The sequence below is a fragment of the Rhagoletis pomonella genome, unplaced genomic scaffold (assembly GCF_013731165.1).
Source record: "Rhagoletis pomonella isolate Grant_MI unplaced genomic scaffold, Rhpom_1.0 Rhpom_scaffold_00003, whole genome shotgun sequence".
Classification (NCBI taxonomy): domain Eukaryota; kingdom Metazoa; phylum Arthropoda; class Insecta; order Diptera; family Tephritidae; genus Rhagoletis; species Rhagoletis pomonella.
Window position 1 is genome coordinate 88,613,318 of NW_023458557.1, and position 7,895 is coordinate 88,621,212.

Genomic DNA, 7,895 nt, shown 5'->3' on the forward strand with positions numbered 1-7,895 from the left:
GGGGGTTTGTCACCTCTTCTGTGGCGCTTTGTAGTGATTGAACTGCAACCATTAAACCGTTCGTGCGAGCGTCTGGCAGGAAAATTCTGGGGATGCAGCCCCAAGATCCCAAGATGGTTTTACATCATAATAGTACTCTGGCCACGGTTAGACAATCGCGATGCGCACATGTCCGTTGACGGCCCTGGAAGTAGTTCTCGAACTTGAGCCTCTTATATCCATAAAGCAGTTACCCAAAAGAACTCTGCTTAGCTTTGCTGGAGATCTGGAAAAGGAATATGGACAAGGTCGAGGACCCTACCTCCAGCTTTTTCTGTTCCCCAGAGATGACTTAGGCAGAACCATAGTATTTGAGAAGAGATTTAAAATAGAGCTATGCAGCAAAGCAACCTGGAGCGTCTCCGCCTTCGAGGGATTACTTTAGGGTTCAGTTACACGGGTCGTTTATTAAAGCTCGCTGACTGTAATCCTATGACGGCATTCACAAGAAGGGAGTTAGTGTAGAAACTCTCCCATTCACATTGCTGCTTAAATGCCTTACCAAATTGAGTTACAAGGAAAATTTGCTTTCCTAAATTTGTACGCACTGTTTTTAAAGCATTTATGTATACTGGCGGCAACGCAAAACTTACCACCATTGTTTTTGGAGTAGAATTTCGTTAATTATATTATAATTCATATTATAACAAAAACTATATAAATCTAAGTTTTAAACTTTGTACAAAATTTAATAAAGTTTATCAAGTTTTTGGAAAAATTTCAAACTTAATCAAAATGGTTAGGAAAATTTCGATATATTTTAAGCCCATTTAATTTTTGTACAAGAAAGTACTCAAAATTCGGATTGATTTTTGAAAACTTTTTTCCTACGAAGTTGCGCATTTTCCTTCATATAAAAAGCATGCGTTAAGGGCTGTTTACAGCTGTCAACAATCACAAGAAATATCTTTCAATGTTTCTGAAGAAATAAATACTTACATACAGTGACGAACAAAAGTATTGGTACAGTAAATTTTTCGCAATTAATGCAAAGTCTTTCATTCTAACTTTTTTCCATAATTCATACTAAACCAAAAAAAAACAAAAAATAAAATCTCTAAACTTTTTACAAAATTCAGCAAAATTCGCAGATTTTTTGAAATTTCTAGTATGCAGTAGTAGTAGTAGTAGTAGATCTTATTTTTATGTTCTTTTTGGTGCAGTATGAACTCTATTTTTATAAAAAATTATTGAGAAAAAATTGGAATAAAAAACTTTGCATATATTGCGAAAAATTCACTGTGCCAATACTTTTGTTCGTCACTGTACATATACGAGCACTTTTTTCTTGAGCGCTGCAAACTGATTTACGAAATTTTGATAGAAGAAAATTTCTTCCCGCTTCTTCCCTTTATATGGGTAAAACTACGCGAGCCCGTCAGTCAAAAGCAAAAATCAACGACAATTTTGGGTCACTTCAAACTTGCACATTATTATACTAAAATTGAATGGACCATGAAACTAGCCTGCATCCCCTAAAAATATTGATTATAATAGTTTGTACAAAATTCATTAAGTTTTCAAAGTTTAAAACTTTTATTTATTTAGTTTTCTTACAGTATAAACAATGTATGTATGGATGTGTATTTAAAACAAATGATTTTTTTTATTAATGTACGAGATTCTACTTCATAAAAAATAGTGGTGGTAACGCGTGGTCGCTAGTGTATATGCTTTCTTTTATAATAAAATTGAACATTAGTTTTTTTTACATAGCTTGATTTTTAATGAAAATAATCTATAATTTTCTAATTTCTCTTCTCCTTTGCAGTTTAAGCGAAAACAAACCAAATGCCAAACTTACTTTTTGGTTGTGTTGTAAATGCAAATAAATGACAACCACACTACAAATTAAATTAACAACAAAGCAAACAGACATTCTACTTAAAACAAATTGACTGCAAATAATTTATATCCTCAATACTAACCAACAACCCGTTCTTCCTATTCGGTAATGAGATGCTAAATGAAACTTTGTCGTCCATTGAAATTGTGAAACGCAAGGATAAGTCTACTCCGCAAAATGCCACCACCGTTTTGAACAAAATATACAAACATACAAACACATTTATTTTGGTAAATATACAATACTATATCTTTAACTGAGACTAAAAAGCAGAGTGGACAAATGAAAAGAAATATTATGTAAGTAGATGAAAGTGCATTTTCAAACAATTTTTTTTTTTTTTTTTTTTTTAATAAAAAATGATTGTTTTTGGAAGATAAAAGTACATAACGCACATTTGCTGCAAGGGTGTCATAATTCAAAAAATCTAAAACTCGAGAAAGACAGCTTTAAAGTTTTGAATTTACATATACACACATAGTAAAAACGAATACATATTTTGTTCTGCATACTTATGGATTATGACACACTTGCAGCAATTTGTGAGATATGTATGCATATCCAACTATATATCAAAAACAAAATAGAAAATTAATGAACTACAAAACAAATTATGTGCTAAACGAAACCTTTATACACACCCACATAATCAATGGCAGTTATGCGATTTTTTATAATGTATACATAATATATATTTACAAAACCTTTTTTATGTTTTATTTACATACATTTATGTATACATACATACATATGTATATGAAAAATTATGATGATGAAAACTAATATATTTATACTTTCGACTATAACTTTTTACCCTTTCTAAAGTAAACCCCCCAAAACAAAATGAGCAGATAGAAGCATATTTAAATTTAAATATATATATATATATGTATATATATAAACAAAACTGAAAAAATTCCAAATTCATATAAGAAATACGCGTTAGTTGTAAGTTAAAAATAAATAAAAAGTTTACTTGTTTTTGCTTAAATGTTGGTTAAGTTACGAGTACATATTGCGCTTTTAGCACGCTACTTTTATTATTAAACAAAAACTTTATTGTCTCCTTTTTTGTCGCATGCTATTTATGTAAAGAAAAAAGGAAACAAAACTTTAAAAAACTGCTAAAAAAAAATTGCCTATTGTGCAAAAAAAAAAAAAAACATAAGGGTTGAATGTTAAATAAATATAAAAATGTATTTAAGGTTTTCATATACATACATACAGCAACAAAAAATACATAACACGCATACCACACACCTCGTGCCGAATTAGGCCTGCTTTTCAAGAAAACTGATCGCAAAGAAACTGGCTTCAATAAGTTGTTGTTGTCGTAACAGCATACAAATTTCCCCAAAGAGTTTTTGGAGAATGATGCTTGAGTGACACGGCTTGGCCAGATATGAATCTGAATCGTTCCAATTACGTAGAACCGACTGTCATTGGAACGTCTTCAATAAGTGAACTTCATCTGCTTAACTGAAAGAACAATGGATACCTGTGTTGGAGCAATAAATATGCAACCATCGTGCCTATTCCCGTTGACGTTGTGGTTTTAAAGGGTAACACCACTTTACAATTGTGTATCATAAAAACTGTATAGTACATATATTCACTGTGCTCTACAGCAAATGGTTTAATGGCTGCGCCATCGGCTTTCCGGCAGCGCCTCGGACCGCCGCACAGTGGTTCAAAATTGGCATTTTGTGTTCACAATTCACTGGAGCTTTCATTTTTCACTCAATTTGATTATTTTTTTTTTTTTGTAATGAAAGCTAATTAAATTTGGAAGAGACCAGTTGAGCTCGATTTTAGAATTTTTGTTTGTTTGTATTAAATTTTTTAGTGCAAAGTGTAGAAAAAGTAGCAATTTTGAAGAAAATCGATTATCCAGTTCCAGTTAATAAATGTTACATAACAAAAACTAGTTGAAAACAATTGTAGGGTTCTGCCAAAACGAAAAAAAAAAAAAATGAAATGTTAAAAAGTATGTTCACCAAAATTAAATTTTTTGGTTTTTATAAAAATGTTGGGTATGCAGTTGTGTGTATATCATTAAATTTTTGCTGATTTTTAATAATATGATAAACGCTTTTATTTCCCATTTAGCATGCAGATGTGCTCGAAGTGTTAGTGAAAAAAAAATTATTAAAAATCAACGCGGTCTCTTAGCCACTTGCAAATTGCACTTATACTTAAATTTAATGATCTATAAAACTTATATACTTATACTTAAATTTAATGATCTATAAAACTGCATACCCAACATTTTTCTAAAAACTCTATTTTTTTAATTTTGGTGACATTTTTTTTAAACATTTCAAAGTTTTCTTGTGAATTTTTTTCAGTTTTGGGGATTCTCTACAGTTGTTTTCAACAAGTTTTTATTATGTAACATTTATTAACAGGAACAGGAGTATCGATTTTCTTCAAAATGGCTACTTTTTCTGTACTTTCACTAAAAAATTTAAAACAAACAAACAAAAATCTAAGAATCGGGCTCAACCGGTCGCATGCAAATTTTATTACCTTTCATAAAAAAAAATAATATCAAATTGAGTAAAAATTAAGGCTCCAGTGAATTATGAACACCAAATGCTAATTTTGAACCACTGTACGCCGCTGAGCACTTGTAAAATTTCCAACACGTTTTGCTCGAATACACTTATTTCAAGCTAGACTACTACACGGGCCGATTTGAAATTTTAACAGAAGCTACACAAATACATTCTTTATTTAGAGAAGTGGTTTTTCCTCCAAAAGTTCGATTTTTTATTAATGTAGTGCACATTTCTACAATCACGGAATTAACGAAATATCCCTGCATACGTCTACTGTATAGCCAATAGTATGCAGGTTATTAATCAGTTTGGCTTTTTGCTCCAAATCTTATGCTTTCCAAGCTATTTTTCGGCCATTTTGGTCCTAAAAAAGAGATTCAGTAGATTGGCTCTACAACCCGTCGTGTTGTATCTAATTGCTAATACAAAAACTATTTTTCTTACTTCATTGCATGCTTAATAAATTCTGTTAAATGTAAATTCGATTTCATTCTCACACTCTCGTAAAAGACTATATGATTTAGTCCATATTCCAGCCGCAGTTTGAAAGGAATATTCAAGCATAGAAGTTCCCGGTGAATTTTTGCAAATGCGTTTGGGCTGGGATCGTCTCTCAACAGATGATTGTTATATGCTTAATGGTCAGTTTTCTTGTAAGGAGGGAACTAATTCAAACAATCACACATACATGTATCCAGTCGGTAAATATTTCGCTAACATGTCTCCAGAGTTATTATCTGAAAGCACTTAAAAGCGTTAATTAAATTAATTAATTAATTAAAAAAAAAAAAAAATTTGTTTCAAAAAACGTTGCATACGTTTTATTTTTATGTAGTTCTGATGGAGATATTACCTTCGAATTTCTTTTATTTATTTTTTTGTTCAATTTATTTACACAAAGTAACTGTATAATCATGATTTTTAATTTGCTTCTAAGCTGACTGATGATGATTTATAACCATATCGTCTGTATTTATGTATAATTCCAGAGCATATAATAATATATAATCTCATGCACGCACATTGTTATAGTAAAAAAAAAAACAGCTAAAGCTATAGCATTTAAAATTCATCTTGTAAAATTTATTTCCATATGCTACATACATATAAACTTAAGTTTTTTTTTAATACTTTTAAGCATATCAATATTCTAAGCATAGCCAACTGGGTAGCACACAAACGTATATACTAATATATGTGTACAAATATATACATGTATATATTTATATATACATATATAGTTAAATCAAGTACACTCAAACAAAGGGCATATATTTTTTAGTATTTAAGCATATCGCCAACAATGTAAAAATAATGTGAATGGGTTAACAAAAAAAGTCTGCCCTCCTCCGTATATTCGGTGAAAAGTACAACTGTACAGCTTAACTTTTAAGTAAAGTCAACCAAGAAAAGTTATTCATATACACATGCAGTATATATTTAACTAGTACATAGGTCAGATGAATGCATGAATGGGCAGTAGAGCTGTGCTCAGAAATACAACAAGCTAAAGCATCAGTCTCTTTTATTTCAAAACTATGGTCGATGGAAATGTCCAAAATGCGCAACCGCGGTTAAATGCCGAATTGAAACTTAATTGCGCAAATAAGGCATTTCCATCAATTATAGTTTAGAAATAAAATAGACTAATTGCTTTGGCTTGATGCATTTCTGAACACAGCCTAGGTCCCTTATGTTGCAGTAATTTTTAAAATATCCTAACCAAAAAATATATTATATTAGTTTATTTTCTAAGCTACTGCAACATGCGCGAAGCATAGCAAGAAGAAGCTCTCGTAAACATATTTCGGTTTAGAAGAAATGAATGTAAAGTCATGGGGAAACTAAGCGAAATCAACACCCACTTAAGGTGTTCTTATACGATATGTATTTGCATGTATACCAGAGACTGGTTAGCGTTGAACGCCAACTATTGCAAACTCAATCAATACCGCTGCTTTGTATACTGCTGCTTTCGATACCTAAACGAAATTAGAGGATGACTGAACAAGAGCGCATAGCGTGCTGTCCTGCAAATACAGCCACCACAAGTGAACGATACTTATAACTAGCGCAAGGTATTACTTCGCGGAGGGGGAGCGGCCTATTGCCTTTCTATGAAAAAAGAAATTGCGGAGTTGTTCCGCCAGACGCAATTATGTTCAAATTGTGTTTGCCAAATTGCAAACAACGAACCAATTTTCTTCCGACTCAAGCATAGCATCCACAAGGTTGTTAACCGTAAGCGGCCACCCCACCTTCATGCTCGAGTCATCCCTTCGATTGCAAAACTGCGGACAGACAATCAAACCGTGTTAAGCGTCTTCAATACTATCATTTGTGATCGTCATTATGCTCGCATGGGCTCAAAAAAATATGATTTAAAGCAACCATGCTTCGTAAATATTTTGGTCAGGTGGATTTCCACTTCCCCATGTTGACTACTTACCCACCTTGATATCTGGGGTATCCGGAGGTACGCAACTATCGTAGCTCTTACGTTGATCTGCTCGAGTTTCAACGCCCCACTGTCTCGGCGGTTGGAACGGTCAAAGTTCCAATCCGCTCCTACGCTTGGCTGCCCGAGGTTCAAAGTCGCACTGCTTTGGCGGTTGGAACGAACGAGGTTCCAATCCGCTTTTACGCTCCGAGTACTACTCCGCGTCTATGCTTTGGTTCCGCGACTTTCAAAGCCTCAATGTCGCGGCGGTTGGAACGGCCGAGGTTCCAATCTGCTCTTACTCCGAGAAGGAGCGGCCTTCCTATGAATATCTGCGGGACTGTTCCGCTTGGCGCAGTATCCTGAGAATGATGCGTGCCATATGGCAAACGTCGGACCAATTTCCGGTTCACTCAAGCATAATATCCACAAGGTCGTCAACCATAATTGGCCTCCCCACCTTCCTGCTCAAGTAATGAGTTTATATGTCCAACGTCCACTCGTCGAACGGGTCCAACGATCCTGCCACTGCTGCAAGCAGTTTTGTTTCGCTCTTTGTCTAGTGCGTTCATCTGGGTCTACCACTATCTGTCTTGCCACTATATCAATAGGACAGAGCCCTGCGATTACCAGCGCAGCCTCTTCTGAAGTAGTTCTGAACGCGCAGCATACCCTTATAGCGCATAATCTATATAGGGATCGGATTTCCCGAGCGGATGACCTCATCTTTAGCGCTGCAGTCGCGCCGTACACAAGAATGCTTTTCACAACATTCAGCATTAGTCTTGAAAGCCCTGCTGCAATTTTTTCCGCTTTCCCGACGGCATAGTCGATATGCGGTTTAAACGTCAGTCTTGTATCAAAAATGATGCCTAGGTATTTAAGCGTCTCCGCCGATGTAATTTCAGTATCACAGACTTTAATGGTAGCTACTTCCTTTAACTTCCAACTACTAATCAACACTGCCTCTGTCTTTTGATGTGCCAACTCTAGGCCTGCTTCCTTCAAC

At 34.1% G+C, this 7,895-nt stretch overlaps 1 protein-coding gene across 4 annotated transcripts in view; it reads left to right on the forward strand.

The window, feature by feature from the left end:
- Nucleotides 1-3,048, forward strand: part of LOC118735730 (rap guanine nucleotide exchange factor 2) — a 33,826-nt gene extending 30,778 nt beyond the window's left edge. For all 4 annotated transcript variants that reach the window (XM_036465665.1, XM_036465664.1, XM_036465667.1 and 1 more), the window contains one exon: nucleotides 1,811-3,048. The gene's annotated coding sequence lies outside the window, so the exon portion shown is untranslated. The remainder of the gene's footprint in view (nucleotides 1-1,810) is intronic.
- Nucleotides 3,049-7,895: the final 4,847 nt, after the last annotated feature.